Raw genomic sequence first — 22,492 nt, 5'->3', positions numbered from 1 at the left:
GACTTAGAGGTCAGGGGTTGTTGGGGTCCAACCCCAGCGGGTCCAGGGGTCCCCAAAGGTGTGGACGGAGTTGGCAAAGAAGGAATGACACGAAGACAGCCTTCAGTTGATCAGCAGCCTAGTCAGGACCTCTAGCCAGGATCTCCAGCCAAAGTTCTGGTCGGAGTTCTGGTTAGGAACTGATCAGGATCAGATGAGGATCTGATGTTTATTGTCTTGTTACATCCGTATTTATACCAGCCGATTTTAATCCTGTCAATTTCTATTGCAGAGGTTAGGGCATTTCTTATCTCCATTCCAGGGAGTAAAGATTATGTAGCTTAATCGTGATTGTTTGTAGTTAAAGTGATTAACTACCTGCCTGGCACTTAGTTAAGGGGTTGTATCCCCTCCCTAACCTCAGGGAAAGATCCCCACCTGGGGAAACAACCTTTCTCGGAGAGGTGACCTTGGTTAAAACACATGGCGCTAAGGAGAGCAAACATATTAAGAACAATATGCTATATATGCCAGGTCCCTTGAAACATATGCTGTGCAGATGTTTCTTTCCTGTAGCGACTGTATCAAGCAGCAAAGATGGACCGGCTTCCGGCAAGGGGTGCCTTCTTCATCCAAGTTGAGAATCACTTCTCTGCACAGTCTTCCTGTCATCAAACTGACATGCTAAAGTCCAAGCTTCTATTTTTTTATTTAAAAATTTTTTTTATTGATTTTAGAGAGGGAGAGAGAAAAGGAAACATCAATAATGAGAGAGAATCGTTGATCGGCTGCCTCTTGCACACAACCTACTGGGGATCGAGCCCACAACTGTGTATTGTACCTTGACCTTCTGGTTCATAAGGTTGCCACTCAACCACTGAGCCACACCAGCGAGGCCCAAAGTTTCTATTTTTTTAAAATAAAGTAACACATTTTAAAAAAAGTAAAAAATAATATATTTATTGATTTCAGATATGAAGGGAGAGAGAGAGAGAAACATCAATTATGAGAATCATTGATCGGCTGCTCCTGCACACCCCCTACTGAGGATCGAGCCCACCACCTAGGCATGTGTCCTTGACCAGGAATCAAACCTGGGACCCTTCACTCTGGCAGGCTGACTCTCTGTCCACTGAGTCAAACTGGCTAGGGCCCAAGTTTCTATTTTGAGTAAAGGGTCTTACCTGACCCCATGGTCAGCTGTGCACAAGAGAACTACATGGGTGTTCCAGGGGCTTCTCAAACTCAGCATGCCCAAAATGAGACACTTTTTTTCTGGAGACCTAAACCAGAGGTGGAGATCAGTAATTGGCAGGGCACTGGAATTTCTTTGAGAACTTAACAATACAGACATACCTGGTTGTTGAGGGTGGTGGTATGTATGCTATTGAAGATCTGAACAGAGGAAACAGGGTCTTCTGGTCCTGTGCTGTGTAAAAGTCCTGAGACAGGAAAGAGCTCCATGTGTTTAGAGACCTAAGAGAAGACCCGTGTAGCTTGAATACTTTTGGGGTGAGGAGAGGCCTGCATGAGATTGCCAGGAAATGCCAGGTCACATGTTTGGATTTTACTCTAAGAAGTCATTGTAGAGCGTTTCATGCTCTGATTTTCTTTTTAAGATCACTAGTACTAGTGCTTGCAGGGCTTGTATTTGTATACAAGTGGAAGTAGGGAGTTAAGCTTGGATGATGTAGTGAAGGTGTTAGAGATGAAGGAGCTGTATTTTGGAGAAATGAGATAGGGCTTAAATATGGTTTGGATGTAGGTGGTCTAGGCTCATCTGTAACTTGTTTCCTCAGTGATGCACCCTGCAAGAATACCATCCTTCCCCATTTATATTCCATCATTTTCACGATGAACTCTTAGTAATATCTCTGGACTCAAATCGGCACTTTACTTTCTGGTAACAAACCTCTTCTCACCGGATGGTGTACTCCATTGTACTATACTATTTATTGATGTCTGTCTTTGCCTTTCCTGCTATTAAGTGAGCCTGTGAGCATCTTGAAGAGAGGGATGGATAGCTTTTAGTCTTTGGCATAGTAGGAGTTGTGGAGTGCAAATTAGATACTTTGTTGAGTGAAGGAGGAAAGAGTCTTTTCTGTCTGGAGTATAGCTTGTGGGTGGGACTATGGTAGATGAGGAAACAATCGGATTATGGAGGACCTTAAATACCATATTGCTGTTTTGGGCAAATTGAGAACCATGTCCATTTCACTCTTCCTTTCTATCCAGATCTAATCAAAGATGACTTCTTCTCCATCTTATATAAATACTTTTTTTCCAGTCTCTATGTTTTTACTCTAGTTTAGATTATCCTTTTATCTTAGAACTTTTATTCTTTTATATATGAAACTACTTGTTTTCTGGATAAATTGTTCTGTTTGTTGCCTTTTATATATATCTTTCTGTGCCTGGAGCACCCCTCTTTTCCCCCTCATCCATCTGACAAACTCATTTATTCTTTAAAACCCACCTTAGACTTGGCTACCTCTGGGTTTTTTCTTGGATCTCAGTGCTTCTTAGGTACCTTGTACAAATTCTGTGGTTGCATCTTTTATACTGTTTGGTAAATATTTTTAAAGTATGACTTCCAGCTGGGGTTTTTTAGAAGTGGGGTCTAGGCCTTTATTTTTTTTCAACCCTCACTGGAGGATTTGTTTTTATTGATTTCATTAAGAAGAAAGGGAGGGAGGAGGGGAGAGAGGGGCGGGGGGGAGAGAGAAAAAAAAAGAGAAAGAGAAAGAATAATGTGAGAGAGAAACGTCCATTAAACTGCAACCTAGGTATGTGCCCTGACCAGGAGTCAAACCTGCAACCTTTCGGTGCACGGGATGTCGCTCCAATCAATTGAATCACTGGCCAGAGCTAGGCCTTTAATTTTGATACAATTTTAAGACATTCAAGTACAACATAAATAGAAGTATAATATACATGTAGAAAGTATTCAAATCATGAGTACCTGCTTAAGGAATTATTTGAGTGAATACCACCCATATCCACCGTCCAGATCAAGAAACAGAAAATTACCAGTACTCCAGGGATCCCTTTTTGTTCCATTGCAGTCACTACCAACCCTTTCTCGTCCTTCACTTTTTATTTTTTTCTGTGCCTGGAGCACCCCTCTTTTTCCCCTAGTGAAGGTATGTATGCTATTGAAGGTTGCAAATACTTACTGAGACATTAAGGTTGCTCTGTAAGTAGTTGCTGAAGTTAGTTGAATTTCTTCCTGTCTTCCCCTTCAATCATTTTGTCTTTTTCATACAAGCAATACTCTCATTTGAGAAACTTACTGCTATCTTGTTGTTGCACTGGTTAGGCTCTTAGATTGGCACTCAAGGTCTTCTAAATTCTGGCCCTAACTTACTTTTTTAGGCTATTTTCTACTATAAATTGTTGCTACATGTCCTTTGCTGGGCATTTGTACTGGGATGTTCCATTCTTCTTTGACACAAATGCTGTCCATCTCTCAAGGCTGATTAACATGTTTGTTTTCATTGAGACATTGGTTATCATTGCTGAAAGTGATCTTTAATTTATCTGAAATTCTAAAATTTGCACCTGATTATGATATTCTCACTCATATATCCTGTTTTTTGTGTGTGCTTAAATGTGCATTCATTAAATAATAATTTCCATTTCCTGTCCCCCAACCCCTGGCAACCACAATTGTACTTTTTGCCTACTTGAATTTGACTACTGTAGGTGCCTCATATAAGTGCATTATACAGTATTTGTACTTTTGCACCTGGCTTATTTTACTTAGCATGATACCTTTAAGGGTCACCTGTGTTGTAGCATGTGTCAGAATTTCTTTTTAAGGCTGAATAATATTCCATTATTTATCTATTGATGGACACTTGGGTTGCTTCCACTTTTTGGCACTTATGAATGTTGCTCTGAACATGATTGTACAAATAAGTATTTGCATTCCTGCTTTTAAGTCTTTCGAATATATTACCAGAAGTGGAATTTCTGGGTCATATCATAATTTTATGCTTATATTTTTGAGGAACTACCATACTGTTTTCACAGTAGCTGTTCCACTTTACATTTTTACCAGATTTATATTAGGGTTCCAATTTCTCCACATGCTCACCAACACTTGTTTTATTTATTTATTTAACCGTTTGAGTCCCAAGCAGCGCAATCGCGCTGCTGAGATTTTATGTCGAGAAAACATACGATTCGTTTGAGTCCCAGGGGGTATTGAGAAAACACTGTCGAAGAATCCCAAACAGCGCAACCGTGCTTTCTCTAAATGAATACGAAAAGACCCAAACATCGTGATAGTGCTTGTTTTATTTTATGTCAAGAAATACCAAGCAGCGCAATCGCGATTGCGCTGCTTGGGACTCAAACGGTTAATAAAGTAGCCTTTCTCTAATGATTAGTGATGTTGAGCATTTTTTAATTTGTTTATTGTCCATTTGTATATTTTCTTTGAAGAAATCTCTATTCAAGTCCTTTGCCTAATTTAATCTGGTTGTTTTTGTTGTTGTTGAGTTATAGGAGTTCTTTCAATTGGATATTAATTTCTTATTAGATATATGACATACAAATATTTTCTCCCATTTTATAGGTTGTCTTTTTATCCTGTTGATAATGTCCTTTGATAATGGACACTAAACAGTTCTGAGGCTGCCTGCCACTACTTGAGCCAAATTAAGCAGAGACAGGGTTGAATCATATGTGAGCGTTTATTCCAATAATGCTGGTAGTTTGGAGAGAGCATGTTATCCTAAAAATTCTGCTCTCCCATACCCCATTAGCTGGCTGATTATATAGGGACTAGAGGCCAGGTGCACAACTTGTGCACAGGGGGGGTCGGGCTGGCCAGCCCTGATGGGGGCCTGGCAGGGAGCAGGGGCTGCAGGTGGTTGGCCAGCCGGCCCAGCCACCGATCGGGGGAGGAGGGTCGACTGGGGCCCGGATCAGGCTGATTGGCTGCCACAGTGTGCGTCAAAGCCACTGGTCGTTCCAGTCGTTCTGGTCATTCCGCCATCCGGTTGCTGGATATATATATATATATGCTGGAGATATATATATATATATATATATATATATATATATATAGGCTTGGCACACGAAATTCGTGTGTGGGTACAGTCCCTAGGCCTGGCCTGCGATCAGGGCCATCTTCCCTAGATACCCACAGCCAGCACTGCCCCCTGCTGCCACCCATCCCTGGTTCCCCATTGGCCATCGGGTGATCAGTGCTTGATGGCTAGGAGAAGGGACCGAGAGGTCAGCTGTTCCTGCCCACTCACCAGTCCCGCCCCCGCCACGGGTAGCCATCAGGCGATCGGAGCCTGCTGGCCAGGGAAGGGGACCAAGAGGTGGTCAGTGTGCCTCATAGTGACTGGTCCAGCGGTCGTTCTGCTGTTAGGGTCAATTTGCATATTACCCTTTTATTATATAGGATAGAAACCTGGTGCACAAGTGGGAGTTGGCTGGCTTGCCCTGAAGGGGGCCCCAGATTGGAGTGGGGAGGTCCCTGCTAGGGGGTGGGGCCGGCTGGGTGAGGGGCTGCTGGGGGTTTGCAGGGCGGCCACACCCCCGATTGGGGTGGGGGTTCCTGCTCTGGGAGGGGCCGGCCTGGGTGAGGGGTCGTGAGTGGTTTGCAGGCCGGCCATGCCCCCGACTTTGTCAGGAAGGATGTCTGGTCTATCCTGTCTAATTAGCATATTATCCCTTTATTATTATAGACTAGTGGCCCGGTGCACGAAATTCGTGCACGGCAGAGGGGGTGTTCCTCAGCCCGGCCTGCACCCTCTCCAGTCTGGGACCCCTCGAAGGGTGCACTGCTGCTGGTTTACAGGGATTGGGCCTAAACCGGCATTCGGACATCCCTCTCGCAATCCGAGACTGCTGCCTCCTAACCGCTCACCTGCCTGCCTGATTGCCCCTAACCACTCTGCCTGCCGGCCTGCTCACCCCAAACTGCCCCCCCCCTGGTCCTGATCACCTCCAACTGACCCCCACTGGTGGCCTGCTTGCCCCCAACTGGCCCCCCTGCTGGTCTGCTTACCCCTAGTGGCCCCGCCCCCCACCAGCCTGATCACCCACAACTGCCCTCCCCTCTTGGCCTCTAACCACCTCTACCTCAGCCCTGCCACCATGGCTTTGTCCAGAAGAACGTCCGGAAGGTCTCCTGGAAGGTCTCCCAGTCTAATTAGCATATTACCCTTTTATTAGTATAGACAGAGGCCTGGTGCATGGGTGGGGGCCGGCTGGTTTGCCCTGAAGGGTGTCCCGGATCATGGTGGGGGTTCACTTGGAGCGTGGGGTGGCCTGGGCGAGGGGCCTGTGGTGGTTTGCAGGCCGGCCACACCCCTATGGGGTGAGGGTCCCTGCTGGAGGTGTGTGGCCAGCCTGGGTGAGGGGTTGAGGGCTGTTTTCAGGCTGGCAACACTCCCTTCAGGGTGGGGGTCCCCGCTGGGGTGCCTGGCCAGCCTGGGTGAAGGGCTGAGGGCTGTTTGCAGGCTGGTCACACCCCCTTCAGGGTGGAGGTCCCTGCTGGGGTGCCTGGCCAGTCTGGGTGAGGGGCTGAGGGCTGTTTGCAGGCTGGTCACACCCCCTTCAGGGTGGGGGTCCCCACTGGAGTGTCTGGCCAGCCTGTGTGAGGGGCTGAGGGCTGTTTGCAGTCTGGCCACAGCCCCAGGCAACCCAGGCTCCCAGACCCTCCTTGAGCCGAGGCTACAGTGGCTGGAAGTAGGTATCTGGGATTTATTTATCTTCTATAATTGAAACTTTGTAGCCTTGAGCAGAGCCCACAGCCGGCCAGGGCAGGTGGGAAGCTTGGCTTCCTCCATCGCCAGGGGCAACCCAAGCCTCCTGTTTGCTCCAGCTCCGTGGCTGCCACCATCTTGGTTGGGTTTATTTGCATAGTTGCTCCTGATTGGCTGGTGGGTGTGGCCTGTGGGCGTGGCTTGTGGGTGTAGCAGAGGTACGGTCAATTTGCATGTTTCTCTTTTATTGGATAAGGAATAGGGATAAGGAAGAAGGGCTATGTACAAGGGGAAGAGGGGCAGTATAAAGGCTGCAGGGTCCATGGTCTGTGCATCTCTTTCCAGGATCTTGAAATCCGTTAACAAGGTAGTTAATCTTCTATGATGTTAAACATAGCTCAACATGTTCCTGGGTCCCGAGAATGGTCAGCATTTCTGAGGGAAACTCCCAGAGAGAGTCAGAGTCCAGCAGTCAAGTCAAAGTGTGTCCTGTCCTTGGTCTGCTCTCAAAATGTATTTTCTTTTTAAAAAAATATATTTTATTGATTTTTTACAGAGAGGAAGGGAGAGAGATAGAGAGTTGGAAACATCGATGAGAGAGAAACATCGATTAGCTGCCTCCTGCACATCTCCTACTGGGGATGTGCCCGCAACCCAGGTACATGCCCTTGACCGGAATCGAACCTGGGACCCTCTAGTCCGCAGGCCGACGCTCTATCCACTGAGCCAAACCGGTTTCGGCAAAATGTATTTTCTTTTCTGAGAAATGGGCCCATCTGGACTCCAAGGTGTCTTTTTATAGCCCTGTTTTTCTTCTTGCAACACATCCTCCAGTTTTCCAGGGTCTGTAAGATTAATAATCATTAAACAACTCTGGTTCTATTACTATTATGTGCCCCTTTCCCTATCACTTTGACTCAAAAAAGTTTATTTTTTAGTTGTTGAGTTGTAAGAGTTTTAAAAATAATCTGAATATTTAAAACAATGTTTTCATTGATTTCAGAAAGGAACGGAGAGGGAGAGGAAGAGGGAGAGAGAGATAGACACATCAACGATGAGAGAGAATCATTGATTGGCTGCCTCCTGCACGCCCCCTACTGGGGATTGAGCCTGCAACCCAGGCAGGTGCCCTGGTAATTGACCCTGGTTCATGGGTCAATGCTCAACCACTGAGTGACACCAGCTGGGCTAAAATATTCTGAATATTAATCCCTTATCATATATGATTTACAAATACTTTTTCCCATTTTATAGGTTGTCTTTTTACCCTGCTGATAATGTCCTTTGATGCACAAAAGTTTTAATTTTTTGTCAAGTCCAGTTTATTTTTTTCTTTTGTTGCCTGTACTTTTGGTGTCATATCTAAGAGATCATAGCCATATCCAACATCATGGAGCTTTTCTCCTATTTTCTCCCTCCCCCCCTTCAGCTGAACTGTGGGAACCTTGAGGGCAGGAACTAGGTTCCTTTGTAGCCACTTTACCTTCCAGCACAGTGAACACATGGTAAGCAAGGAAGACCTGGGGAGAGAATTTTAAAAAAAGAAGAAATTCTTAACAAGTCATAATCCTAATATATAAAGAGCCAGGGTCCGTCACGACCTAAACGTCTGGATGGACGACCGAATACCGGGCTAGGGTCCCGGCTGGCGTGGCGGAAGTCAGTCCTGGATCCCCTGGGTCCCGGCTGCCTGCGGTGTGGCGGTGGGAGGGAGCTGTGGGAATGGAGCCATGCTGCCATCAGACTGGCCTCTGGGTCCCTCCTCCTGCCTGCAGGCTCCGGGGAACCAGAGCCATGCTGTGATCTGGGAATCTTGGTCCCTCCTCCTGGTCCACAGGCCCGGGGAACCAGAGCCATGCTGCGATGGGACTAGACCCTACCCAAGGGGTCCTGGATTGTGAGAGAGTGCAGGCTGGGCTGAGAGGCTTCCCGCCCCGAGTGCATGAATTTTTCTGCACTAGGCCTCTAGTAAACAAAGAGTTATGTGGTAGGGTATCTTTTGCTGTTGCTAATTTGGCATTGATTATATGTCTACTAGAGGCCTGGTGCACGACATCCGTGCACTGGGGTGGGGTGGGGGGGGGTCCCTCAGCCCAGCCTGTGCCCTCTCATAGTCTGGAACCCCTCGGGGGATGTCCAACTGCTGGCTGGACATCCTCTGAGAGGTCCTTAGCACTGTGCTCATCAGCTGTTAGCCTAGCTTCTGCCTAAGCGGCATTCTCCCTGTGGGAGCACACTGACCACCAAGGGCAGCTGCTGCATTGAGCATCTGCCCCCTGGTGGTCAGTACACATCATAGCAACTGGTCGTTCGCTGTTCAATTCATCCGTTGTTCGGTCGATTTGCATATTAGGGTTTTATTATATAGGATTACCTGATGGCTGGTGATCATGTGCTTTTTTGAGTTTTTAATCTTATGAGTACCAGCCTGAGAGTGAACTTTGTCATCTGTGTAATGAATAAGATGATTTATAAAGGATTAGTGACCTGGTGCATGGATTTGTGCACATCGAAAGGAAATTAATTAGAAGGTGGCTGGTGGGGTGGGACTGGGTGAGACAGGCTGGATTCGCCCTGGAGCCAACCTCCCGAGGTCCGTCCCCCGCCGGCTGCACCTGGGGTGGTGCCGAGGCTTGAAGGGCGTCTGTGGAGTGAGCAGGGTCCCTCTGGCAGGTGGGGTTCCTCGGCCTGGCCTGCGTGGATCAGGCTGAAACCGGCTCTCCAACATACCCTGAGGGGCCCCAGAGTGGGATAGAGCACTCTGCAAAGTTGCTGTTGTAAAGGGTGTGGAACACAAACACAGGTGTGCAGTAAACCAGATTCGGGGCCAACAGTGCCCCAGCAACAACATAACTCACGGCTGAAGGTGGAATCATGCAGCCCCGTGAGGAATCGGGCTCCCTCCTCTCTGGTTTTGAGGTGCGTCACCCAAGAACCACTGCTGCCAAGTCACTAGCTTGGCAGTTCCTGTGTGGAGCATCTGCCCCCTGGTGGTCAGTGTGCATCATAACTACTGGTCAGATGGACACTTAGCATATTAGCCTTTTATATGTATAGATATTTATTTTAGCCTCTAATGTGTTAAAATGCTAATTTATTTTTTCAGTTTTGGAGTGCTGGACAGGACAAATTTTTATCCATATTAAGTGGGTTGTCCCATAAATAAAACCAGTGAACTAGTTCAGTATTTAAATAGCATTAAGTTGCTGATTTACCTTCCTTAAGATTCTTCTCCAGCGGTTTTCAACCTGTGGGTCGTGACCCCTTTGGCGGTCGAACGACCCTTTCACAGGGGTCGCCTAAGACCATCCTGCATATCAGATATCTACATTACGATTCATAACAGTAGCAACGTTACAGTTATGAAGTAGCAATGAAAATAATTCTATGGTTGGGTCACAACATGAGGAACTGTATTTAAAGCGCCAGAAGGTTGAGAACCACTGTATCTAGACTGTAAATTCTTTTGTCAGATGCTGAGCTTCAAGGCAATTACATTCTTTTGTAAATCCCTGTTTCCTGTGATACCTGACTTAGTTCTAAACCCATAGCAGATACTCAGTAAATACTGAATTAGTTATAGTAGATGTACTTTATGTTATATGTAGAATTGTGTCATGTTGATATGGTGGTGAATGGCTTTATACCCAGTTTATTAAAGTTTAAAAAAATTTATTTTTTTCTTAAGTAAAGCTTATTTATATCACCTAGAGATAAATACTCTTAATATTCTGATGTATAGCCTGTAATCTTGTATATTGATTATGTATAGCTTTTATAAAAAGATGTTACCTTATGCTTTTTGTAATCTGCTGTCCATGGATCATTACTTGAACATTTCCTGTATTAGTAGCTTAAGATTAACCTTTTGTACCGCTAAGAAAAAAGAAAGACTGTCAAAAAACTAGGAAATGCCATCAATTGTAAGATAATCCAGATTTTTGACTTAAAAATCTGAAATGCCCATGTTTTAGAATTGATGAAATATGATTAATTGCACAATGCTAACATAGCAGTTTTTTTTTGCTTTTGATCAGGTTTTTATTCAAAACTAGTGTCCCGGTGCATGGATTTGTGCACATTGAAAAGAAATTAATTAGAAGAAATATTTTAATATTGCTATTCACATCTTGCTAATGAAAAAAAAAATAGGATTCCACCTATCTACCTACTCCAGGACTTCTGTGAGGATCAAATGAGATGAGGCACGGGAAAATGCTTCACAAACATTTGGTTAAACTGTAAAATGTTTGCACCTGGCTATAAAGCAAGTCGGGTTTCTGGGCTGAAGAAACTCGTGGTAGGCTAGTCACTACGGCAGCCGTGGGCAAACTACGGCCCTCGGGCCGGATACGGCCCGTTTGAAATGAATAAAACTAAAAAAAAAAAAAAAAGACCGTACCCTTTTATGTAATGATGTTTACTTTGAATTTATATTAGTTCACACAAACACTCCATCCATGCTTTTGTTCCGGCCCTCCGGTCCAGTTTAAGAACCCATTGTGGCCCTCGAGTCAAAAAGTTTGCCCACCTCTGCACTAGAGAGAGGAAGCTGGTGTTGCTACGTGATGTTATTACCTGGCGCCCACAGCCACTGTTTCTGGGCTGGGCTGGGCTGTGGGCCACATTTTGTTCCATGGGGTCTCGCAGTGTTGGCTATGATTTGGTGGGCTGTCACTCCGGGATGGTGGCAGGGCCTGTGTCCCACTTGGGGGAAGCCGAGTGTTGCTTTGTTGGCACCAGGTCTGCAGTGCCGTTTCTTTGTAAATGGCCAGTGTGTGTCATGGCAGCTCCTGTGTTGAGTGTCTGCCCCCTGGTGGTCAGTGTGCATCATAGCTACTGGACGGACACTTAGCCTTTTATATATATAGATTAGTTGTGCAAAGTGATTTGACCTTTATGGAATAAACATTTAAATTTATGCCACAAGCATCTTTTCTTCTGTAGTGGGCTTCTTTTCTGTGGACTTCTTTTCAGCTGCTGGTTTCTTGGTAGCTGTAGCTTTTTTCCCCACCCAAAACTTCTGCTTCATGATGCCAACAGCCTTCTTTCCTTTCTTCCCTACCACAGGCGTCTTTCCTGGAACCTCCTTCTGATCTAATTTGACTTCTAGCACTGCAGCAGCTGCTGCTGCTGCTTTATCCATCTGGAGGTTGTGGTTCTAGGCCTGATGAAGAATGGTGCTCCGGTGCATGGTCTTTGTATATGGGTTTAGCGTCAACATGATTATCAGGTTTTCCAGTGGATTCTTTTTTAGGACTCTGCCATGAATCTTCTTGTGTAGTGCTTTGGCTGGGCATTTCAAGATTCTGCTAAAATATGTATTGAGCTTCTTGTGAATGGGAAGGTTGTAGTTACTATTGAGGGAGGCAGCTTTACGCCAGGTGCCATACAGATCATTTTAATTTGTGGGAAGCACTTTCAATCCAAATGCAGAAATGGCCCACATCCCCACCAGGAGCAAGTTTCAAAATGTTCAGTTTGCTTACATGAAGCAGAATAATTCCAGGGATGATTCTTCTGAAGGATTTGATACCATTGTCCTCATAGAATTCAGTGGTCAGCAAACTGTGGCTCGCGAGCCACATGCGGCTCTTTGGCCCCTTGAGTGTGGCTCTTCCTAAGCCTTAGGAGTACCCTAATTAAGTTAATAACAGTGTACCTACTTATATAGTTTAAGTTTAAAAAATTTAGCTCTCAAAAGAAATTTCAATCGTACTGTTGATATTTGGCTCTGTTGACTAATGAGTTTGCCGAGCACTGTCATAGATGATGCAAGGTCCCCTGTGCTGGATATGATGACTGTTTCTCATTAGCTCTCATTAGCTGTCATTCACTGAGAGGAATAGACCTTTTTGATATAAGTCCAGGTCTTAAGTTTCTTTTTTTTTTAAAATATATTTTATTGATTTTTTACAGAGAGGAAGGGAGAGAGATAGAGAGCCAGAAACATCGACCAGCTGCCTCCTGCACATCTCCCACTGGGGATGTGCCCGCAACCCAGGTACATGCCCTTGACCGGAATCGAACCTGGGACCTTTCAGTCCGCAGGCCGACGCTCTATCCACTGAGCCAAACCGGTTTCGGCCAGGTCTTAAGTTTCTTAAGAAGCAAATCGGCCTCCTTAGTTTTCTTGTAGCCTTCAATTTTATCTTCCACCACCAAAGGAAGTTCAGAAACTTCCCCAATATGATGACCTTTAGACATGACTAGTGCTGGGAAGGCTGAGGCAGCCAGGGCAGAGAACATGGCATATTGCTTCTGTGTTGTGTTCATTCTGCAGTGCCAATGGCGCCAGGTTTTAGTTGGTGCAAACATGCAGCCTCCATAACACATATTTCCAAAAGCACCCTGGCCAGAATAATGAGTTTGACCACCTCCAACTCTGGGGATTTGAGCCACAGTACCCCAAGACTCAGCATGTTTTGATAATCTGCCAATTCACTGACAGCTTAGGGCCATCTGTTGCTTTTGTGCAAGTTGGTGTGAGCAAAGTTCACAATATCTGGTCGAATAGGAGCCTCGAACGCAGCAGGCAAAGTTACTTTTTTGCCTGATGACTCCTTTAGAGTACACTGATATTAGTGGAGGAGCACATGCCATGGCATGAGAGGAGAAGGCCACACTCCCCTGTACCCGGTGGCTCCCATAGGAAAAAGTAACATATTAATGATCCCCTTCTATTTTATTATGTAGCTTCTTTGATAAGTTAGACATTTAGATTACCCCTACCCCCCCCCCCCCCCCCCTGCTGTCCGTGTCCATTGGCTAGACCTACATGCTTGCATGTAAGTCCTTTGGTTGATCTTTCCCCCTTACCCCCACCCTTGATTATTTCTTTAGGATAACTTCTTAGAAGTGGAATTCCTGGGTAGGGGGAGGTGGGAAGACTTGCTACACTTTAGAAAAGTTTTTATTGTGGTTAAATATACATAACAAAATTTACCATTTTAACCATTTTCAAGTGTTCAGTTCAGTGGCATTAAGTGTTGTGCAACCATCATCACTATTCATTTTCAGAACTTTTTCATTATTCTAAATAGGAACTCTTTACCCATTAAAACAGCAGTCGCCAACCGGTGATCTTCGGGCAACTGGTGGTCCGTGAGGTCCGAAAGGTTGGCGACCGCTGCATTAAACAATAACTCCTCATCTTACCCTTTCCCTAGTCCCTGGTATACTCTGTTCATTCTTTCTCTATGAATTGGCCTATTCTAGGTACTTCAGAAAAGTGGAAACATATATTCCTTTGTGTTGGGCTTATATCACTTAGCATAATGTCTTCAAGGTTCATCCATGTTGAAGCATGTACCAGAATTTCCTTCCTTTTTAAGGCTAAATAATACTTTATTGTATACATACAACACATTTTGTTTATCCATTCATTTGTTGATGCACACTTAGATTGCAAAATTTTAGCTACTGTTAATAATGCTGCTAGAACACAGGTGTACAAATATCTCTTTGAAACCCTGCTTTCAATTATTTTGAATATATACCCAGAAGTGGAATTGTTTGATTATAAAGTAATTTATTTCTAATTTTTTTAAGGAACCACCATACTGTTGTACAGTAGCTATAACATTTTACATTCCTACCAGCAGTGCACAAGAATTCTAATTTCTTCACATCCTTACCAACATGTATTTTCTTTTTGTAGTAGCCATCCTAATGAGTGTGAAATGGTATCTCATTGTAGTTTTGAATTGCATTTCTGTAATGATTAGTGGTGCTGAGTATCTTTTCATGTGTTTTTGACCATTTGTCTATTTCTGGAGAAATGTCTATTCAAGTCTTTTGCACATAATCAGGTTGTTTGGTATTTTTAAAAAGAATATATTTTTAATGATTTCAGAGAGGAAGGGAGAGGGAGAGATAGAAACATCAACGATGAGATAATCACTGATTGGCTGCCTCTTGCACGCCCCCCGCTGGGATCAAGCTCGCAACCCGGGCATGTGCCCTTGACTGGAATCGAACCTGGGACCCTTCAGTCTGGAGGCTGATGCTCTATACACTGAGCCAAACCAGCTAGGGCAGGTTGTTTGGTATTTTAATTGTTTAAATTTTAGGAGTTCTCTATTCTAGATGTTAATCCTTTATCACAGCACCACCAGTGTGGCTCAGTGGTTGAGTGTCGACCCATAAACCAGGAGGTCACGGTTCGATTCCCGGTTAGGGCACATGCCTGGTTTGCAGGCGCAATCCCTAGTAGGGGTCATTCAGGAGGCAGCCAATCGATGATTTTCATCATTGATGTTTCTGTCTCTCCCTCTCCCTTCCTCTCTCTGCAATCAATAAAAAACAACATAATTTTTTATCACATATATGATTTGCAAATATTTTCTTCCATTAACTGGGTTGCCTTTTCATTTTGTTCATGTCCTTTGATACTCAAACTTTTCACTTTGAAGTCTAATATACCTATTATTTTCTCTGGTGTCATATCTAAGAAATCATTGACAAATCCAGTGTCATGAATCTTTTGCCCTATGTTTTCTTCTAAGAGTTTCATTGTTTTAGCTCCTACATTTAGGTCTTTGATCCATTTTGAATGAATATTTGTATATGATATTAGATAACGGTCCAATTTCATCCTTTTCCAGTTGGATTTACAGTTTTCTCAGCATCATTTGTTGAAAAGTCTGTCCTTTCCTCATTGAATAATCTTGACACCCTTGTCAAATATCATTTGACTATACAGTAGATGTGGATGCTTGTTTCTGGGCTCCATTCTGTTTTGTTGGTTCTGTTTTTCTCTATGCCAGTACCACAGTGTTCGGATTACTGTAGCTTTGTAGTAAGTTGATGGACCAAATTAGCATTTGAAGCTAGTAATATTTGTGCACTTAAATTCTATGGTTTAGTTGTATGTACGTGCTGTTGTTAAAATAAAGCCTTTAACTTTTCTGTATTTTGATTGTGGAGGTGATTGCACAACTGTGAATTTGTCAAAACTCAGAATAGTACATCAGAGTGAATTTTGCTGCATGTAAAAGGTGAAAAAAATAAACAGTTAAAAATTAAATTCATTCACAATGTGTATTTTTGTTAGTTTTTGTATGCTATATAATAAAAGCCTAATATGCAAATTGTCCCCTCGACCAGGGGCCGGGGCCAGCTGGCCAACCGCAGGAAGGGAAGCCCCGGCCGGCAGCCAGCAACCGCTAGGGACCCTACCTGTGCACGAATTTTGTGCACTGGGCCTCTAGTATAGAATAAACAAACAGTGAAAGATGTGGAATCGTTTATCCTTTTTGCTTTCCCAGTCCAAATCATATTTTCCTCATGAATGATTGTGAAGCCATACCCTTAGAAGACTTAGAGGAATTTTGGTTATATTGTACATATTGGAGGCTTTAAGTTTTATTTGTACCTTCTGTTTTCTTTTAAGAAGTTAAACATATCAGGCATCTGGGAGAATCTCAGAGCGTTAGTTCCGAAAATTTGCCCAGATGCTGGTGTGCTTGCTTGCGGACCTGGAAGGTATTGCTTGTGCAACTTGGTAGTGTGCTCAGCACCCCCATGTTGTGGCCACGGGTTTAGTGGGCTGAACATTTTGGGGAAGTGGACAGTCTGGCTTGACTTGCCCTATGTCACTCTGTTTGCTCACTTGCAAGAGCACTATACTAAATTTATCCATTATTGAAAGTTCAAAGTGTGCAGAAATAACCACACTTCAAATAAAACTTCAACATTGCCCTTTCTCTGTTGGAGCCTCTAAATGTTCATTATTTTCTTCTTTAGTTTTTTTTTTTATAACTGTCAAACTTATTTCTTATCCTTGTGCAAGCATGCCCCAACCCCATTTCTAATGGAGCTTGAAATTAACATGCATTTCTTTTTACTTTCTGATGGACTCATCTGTCATCTGTCAACCCCACTTTTTGATTTGGATTAATTTGTGCTTTATCACTGCTTGCAAGTTTGGAGTAATGCACATAATGTAAATATAGTTTGAAAGGACTCTTCAAGTGTTATTCTAAATATTTGTAACAAAGTCTTGATCATATGGAACAACTATTATATGGGTAGTGTGATTTGATTTTTAAAGTGTCTTGTTATCTGGTCCATGTTCCCATTATAGTAAAAGAAGAGAGGGAATTATAGAAGTTATTATAATTGTGAGATTTTTTTTTAAGACTTTGAGGGCTTTACAGAGAAAAGAACTTACCATTTGCATTAAAATTCTGTAATGAGCCTGTCTGGTGTGACTTAGTAGTTGAGTATCGACCCATGAACCAAGAGGTCACTGGTTCGATTCCTGTGCCCGGGTTTCAGGCTCAATCCCCAGGAAGGGACATGCAGGAGGCAGCTGATTGATATTTCTATCTTATTCTATCTAAAAATCAATAAAAACATATGAAAAAATATTTTGTAATGAATAATTTAATCTAATTTAATCTTAATGTTAAATAACTACTCTTATTCTTTAGTTGATAATTTGAAGGCTAGTTTTTTCCTGGATTGTTTTGACTATTCCATTTCATTATATTGAGCTGTGGATTTCCCTCATTTTCTTTTTCTGAGATTTTTTATTATTAAATATTGTTATACATAAATAGATCATCAGTTATATTTTGAAAATGTTTTATTGCTATGGTTTATTTTATTTTGCTAGTATTTGACATTATGAGTTGAAGGTGTGAATTTGAAGCCTGGTTAATTATCAAGTTACATAATCCTGTACTGGTTTATTAACCAGGTTAGACTGTAGACTGTTCTTGAAAGTGAAAGTGCTATCATAACTCAGAAAATGCATTTATTGTGGACCATTGCTAGTGACATGAAGGATAGGAGTTTTTGTTAATAGTCCATTTGCCTTGTGCAGCTTCGAAACCTGCTTTCTTTCCAAGCAAAGATGCATTGTTACTATTCTTTCATGGTATATTGAATATTTCATAATGTTAAATATTTCAGTGTTAATCCAGACTCTTAATCATGGTTTGTGAAAAATGATAGTGCAGTGAATAAGGCAGAAGCTGAAAGGGTAAGTTATTACTGACAAGTCAGTATTCATGGAAATACTCTATTCCTGGGGAATCTCTAAATTGGCAAAGGTTTCTTATAATCATCTGTTATTTTCTTGCTTCCTTGGACCTGGGGTCATCGTGTTCTCAGAAAAGCTCTGGACTGACTTTGAAGTGTATCTTTAGAAACCTGTCATTTTGCAGAGAAGTGCTAAGTAAAATGTGAGCTTGATAGCTTGGGAGAAGGGGGGAAAAATCCAAAGAAGTGAAAGATGGCAACCCTTGAGAAAAATTTAAGCTTCTTTAGGGTCATAGATGTGATTTTTTTGGGTACCTTTATTGAGTCAGGATCTAAGGCAGTATTTAGTTTGCTATATCTCAACTGTCATGGGAAGGGTTCAATTAAATATTATACCTTTATTAGTGACAAGGTGCATGGATTCATGCACATTGAAAGGAAATTAATTAGAAGGTGGCCGGCAGGGTGGGACTGGGCGAGATGGGCTGGACATGCCCTAGAGCCAACCTTCCACAGTCCTTCCCCAGCATCTGTGGAGTGAGTGGGGTCCCTCTGGCTGGTGTGGGTCCCTCGGCCTGGCCTGTGGGGATTAGGCCAAAACTTCTCCTACATCCCCGAGGGGCCCCAGAGTGGGAGAGGGCACTCTGCAAAGTTGCTGTCGTACAGGGTGTGGAACACAAACGCAAGTGTGCAGTAAACCAGATTCGGGGCTCACAGTGCCCCAGTAACAACATAACCCACGGCCAAAGGTGGAATCATGTGGCCCCATGAGGAATTGGGCTCCCTCCTCTCTGGTTTCAGGGTGTGTCACCCGAGAAGCCCGAGAACCGCTGCTGCCAAGTCACTGCAGCTCCTGCGTTGAGCGTCTGCCCCCTGGTGGTCAGTGTGCGCCATAGCGACCGGTTGAATGGGTAGAGGGACACTTAGCATATTAGCCTTTTATATATATAGATTGTAAGTCTGCATTTCAAAGCAGGTGTTGGGGGAGATGTTAATGTGAGGGTCACCCATTGCTAATAGCCTCAAGGGGTTTACAAATGAATGGGATTAGCCTTAGTAATATCACTTGATAGTCAAAAATTAGCAATCTATACCCATTTTTACTAATCTATAATAAGAGACATTTCTTATTTCTTTCTTCATGCTAGATGAAATCTAAAACAGTTGAGCCAATTCAATAAGGTATAAAATGTTACTAGATGAAAGTTACTGTGCCTAAAAAAGCCATGGTCCCTATGCTCAAAGAGCTTTCAGTTTCTTGGGAGATAGACACACTAATATAGTGCTCTGTGGCAAGTGCTGTAATAGAAATGAGATGCTTGTAAAGTATTGGGGGGGAGCCCAGAAAAGAGTGAACAGAAGCAGAGGACATTTGTGTAAGTCTTGAAGGAAGATGGAAAAGTCTGGAAGGGTTCTCTGAGCAGAGGAAAGGGGTGGCTTGTACAGAGCTCTGGAGGCATGCACATGCACTGGAGAAGAGTTTCATGGAGTGGAGGCAGGTGATGAGGCTGATACGGTAGTGTGGGTCATGTTTGTTCACAGGAGTTTTGACTTCATCTTGTCTGTGGAAGCAGATTACTAGGGTTGTTAGAAGACTCCTAGGTAGTCTAAACCAGGACCTACGCCAGAGCCTTCAGAACGGGAAGGGTTAGTAGAGTGAGATATTTACTGAGGTACAGAGGAGGGGGAGGGAAGAGGAGGAGAGGGGATTCTAGAATCTCTTTCTAAGGGACCCTGGTTTGGTGGAGCTTTGGTCAGTGAAGATGGGGAAGGCCACAAGGGGAATAGATTGGAAAGAAGATGCTTGGTTTGGGGCCTTTGGAGTTGTGAGGAACTCATCTCTGCAGTTGTGTGTGTGAACTCATTTAGATTGGGAAAATGCCACAATGGTTAGGAACGCACTTGCTAGCTGCTTTAGCCTTCACTATGGTAACTGTAAGGTGGGGTTTGTTCCTTTTTTTTTTTTTTTTTTAGGTTTGTTCCATTTTTGAGTGGTGGTGGTGGTGATGTTCAGGATTTCTTAAGTAACTAGTATAAACAGTAAGAATACTAATAAGTAAGAATAGAATGTTCCAAAGTATTTTTAAATTAAGAAAGGTGAAATCCAAATCTCTTAACTACTTTGCTTATCTTTCAGCCTTATCCTCTGCCATCTCACTCATCATCTTTTTTTCACTCACATTTGTGGTTCTTGGAAGGTGTCAAAGTTCTCTAGTGTTGTTGCCTCTTTACAGAACCTGAAACAGCTGCCGCCTAACTCCATCTGTACATTGGATCCTGAGTGAGGACTTGCTGGCCAGTTGGGAATTCTTTCCTGTGCACTCCTCTTGTGCACTGATGGAGCAATTTATAACTTCATACTTTCTGTTGTATTGTAACTATTTTCCTGTCTAGACTGTGAGCATTTTCCCCCAACTTAAAGAAAGAATCTTTAAATGTACAGAAAAGTTGAAAGAATAATACAATGAACACTTAATTTATCAATTCACGTAGATTAACCAATTATTAACATTTTCAGATTTGCACAATTCTCTATATAAACATTTTTTTCAGAGGCATTTGAAAGTAAACTGTAGATACCAGGGCACTTCACCCTTAAGTTCTTCAGTATGTAATGCCTAGGAATAACATTATTTAGTTCCTTTTAAAGAGTGGTCTAAGAACCAGTGTCAGCTTTCCCGGGACACTTGTGAGAAATGCAGACTCTTCCTACCCTAGACCTACTGAATCTTTTAACAAGATTCCCAGAAGTATTGCTCTCATGCACAGTCCATATTCATATAAATTCCACCAGTTGTCCCAGTGATGCCCTTTATAGTTGTTGCTGTTTTTTTAAATCCAGGAATCAGTAAAAGATCACATACTGCATTTAGTTGTCATGTTTCTTTACTTTTGACTTTCAGCCTTTAAACCTCCCCTCCCCCAATACACTAACACTTTTGGAGAGTTTAGGCTAGCTTTATAGATGTCCTGCATTTGAATTTGTCTAATTGTTTCCACGTTTGGCAGGATACTACATATGTGAAGATGACTTTCTCAGGGTATTGCAGTTGTTGGCAGGTTGTACCCCTGATGGTGATGCCAAGTTTAAACACTGCTTAAGTGGCATCTGCCAGATTTCTCCATTGTAAAGGCACCTGGTTCCTTTTGTACTTAATTATTAATTGCTGTGATGATCTGGTAGGGGTTTCTAATTAGTCTTTGAGTCCCTAGCACCTAGCAGGATCCTGGGACATGATAATTGGTCAGTTATTTATGAATTCATGAATGACAAAATAGGTTATCAAAGGTATATATTCTCAATACAATTCTTTCTTGTTTTCTCAGTCTGGTTAACTTCCTAGACTCTAGTCAAGTGCAGGCATCTTTTCTCCTGGCTCTCCAAGAAAACTATAGTCCTCTTCTTCCTGTGGGGTTCTCCTCAGCTATGTTAAAGTTTCTCTGCCTTGTAGTCCCATTGTTCTAAAACACAACCTCTCTTTCCTTTTGTCTCTCTTTTTCTTTTGTGCCTCCAGTCCAGATGCTGGTTTCATCTTTTTCTTTTCAGAACAGAAGCGTCCAGTTTCTTATGGAAACAGAGACCTCCTGTGTATCCATAATCAGTTGTCTGTTAGGGGAGTTTACTGTAGCTTTCTGTTAAACACTTCCATTGTTAATGGTCCAAATCAGTGGTTCCCAAACTTATTTGGCCTACCGCCCCCTTTCCAGAAAAAATATTACTCAGCGCCCCCCTGGAAATTAATTTTTTTAAATTTTAATAGCAATTAAACAGAAAGATATATGCCCCCAAATGCACCTGTGGCCATCACCGCCCCCCTGGATCGCTGCAGCGCCCACCAGGAGGCGGTAGCGCCCACTTTGGGAATCACTGGTCTAAATCATATGGGGTGAAAGCTAAATAAATAACATAGATACCCAGTTCTTAATGCAAATAGTCACTTCAGTAACTCTGGAGGGCCCCTCCCCCCACTTGATCTCTCACCTCTTCTTGTTCTATGCTCTAGCCACATTGTTTTTTTTTCCTAAGTCCTAGGAGATGCTGCCTTGTCTGTTACTTCTGTCTGCAGTGCTCTTCCCCCTAGATACTCACTTGACTGCCTCTTCCTTGACTTTCAAATGTTATCAAGAAAGAAAGGCCCTTGAAGGACCCTACATAATTTCATTACCATTACCCTCTTAAAAATGTTTTTCCTAGCACTGATACCTGTCTTATTTATGCCATTACTACCTTGTATTTTTCATGGAGGCAGAGTTTGTAGCCTTGTTCTGTGCTATCTGGAATAGTGCCTCTATGGAGAAGGCACTCAAATATTTGATGATTGAGTGGCTAAATGGTTGACAGTTTTTAAAGGTTTATGTTTTGCCTTTTGCTTAGTGTTTTTGATAAATTTTGTGTCCCATTGCTTCAAGAAAATAAAGAATAAAATGACAGTGATTAAATGTTTTATTATGATTAAATATAATTATGTTTAAAAATAATTATAATCATAATCATTAAAAATAATAAAGATCTAGCCAAGTGATGTTTTTCTCATAGATTTGTATAACTGGAAGGAGTGTGACAGCGTCTATGTGCCATATAAGTGCCTAATATAAAACGTATTTGTATATGATGGGTTGACCACATATAAATGATGAATTCAGTCACTCTGCAGTAAATGGGAAACATTTTATTACTCTGATTATGTGTTATTTTTTTTAAAAAAACAATTTGTCTTTATTGTTTTAACTGAATTTATTGGGGTGACATTGGTTTGCAAAATCAAACAGATTTTAAGTATACAACTCAATAA

The 22,492-nt window shown here is 42.8% G+C and overlaps 1 protein-coding gene and 1 pseudogene across 2 annotated transcripts in view; one reads left to right on the top strand and one right to left on the bottom strand.

Annotated features, from left to right (window-relative positions):
- The window catches only part of CTNNA1 (catenin alpha 1), a 174,967-nt gene that overhangs the window by 1,897 nt on the left and 150,578 nt on the right, over positions 1–22,492 (top strand). The window lies entirely within an intron of this gene.
- On the bottom strand, positions 11,629–13,348 carry LOC139011651 (large ribosomal subunit protein uL4-like; annotated as a pseudogene).

Source organism: Myotis yumanensis, unplaced genomic scaffold (assembly GCF_028538775.1).
Source record: "Myotis yumanensis isolate MYYU_CA2020_CCGP unplaced genomic scaffold, mMyoYum1.0.hap1 SCAF_5, whole genome shotgun sequence".
Taxonomy (NCBI): Eukaryota; Metazoa; Chordata; class Mammalia; order Chiroptera; family Vespertilionidae; genus Myotis; species Myotis yumanensis.
This window is presented reverse-complemented; position numbering and strand designations above follow the sequence as displayed.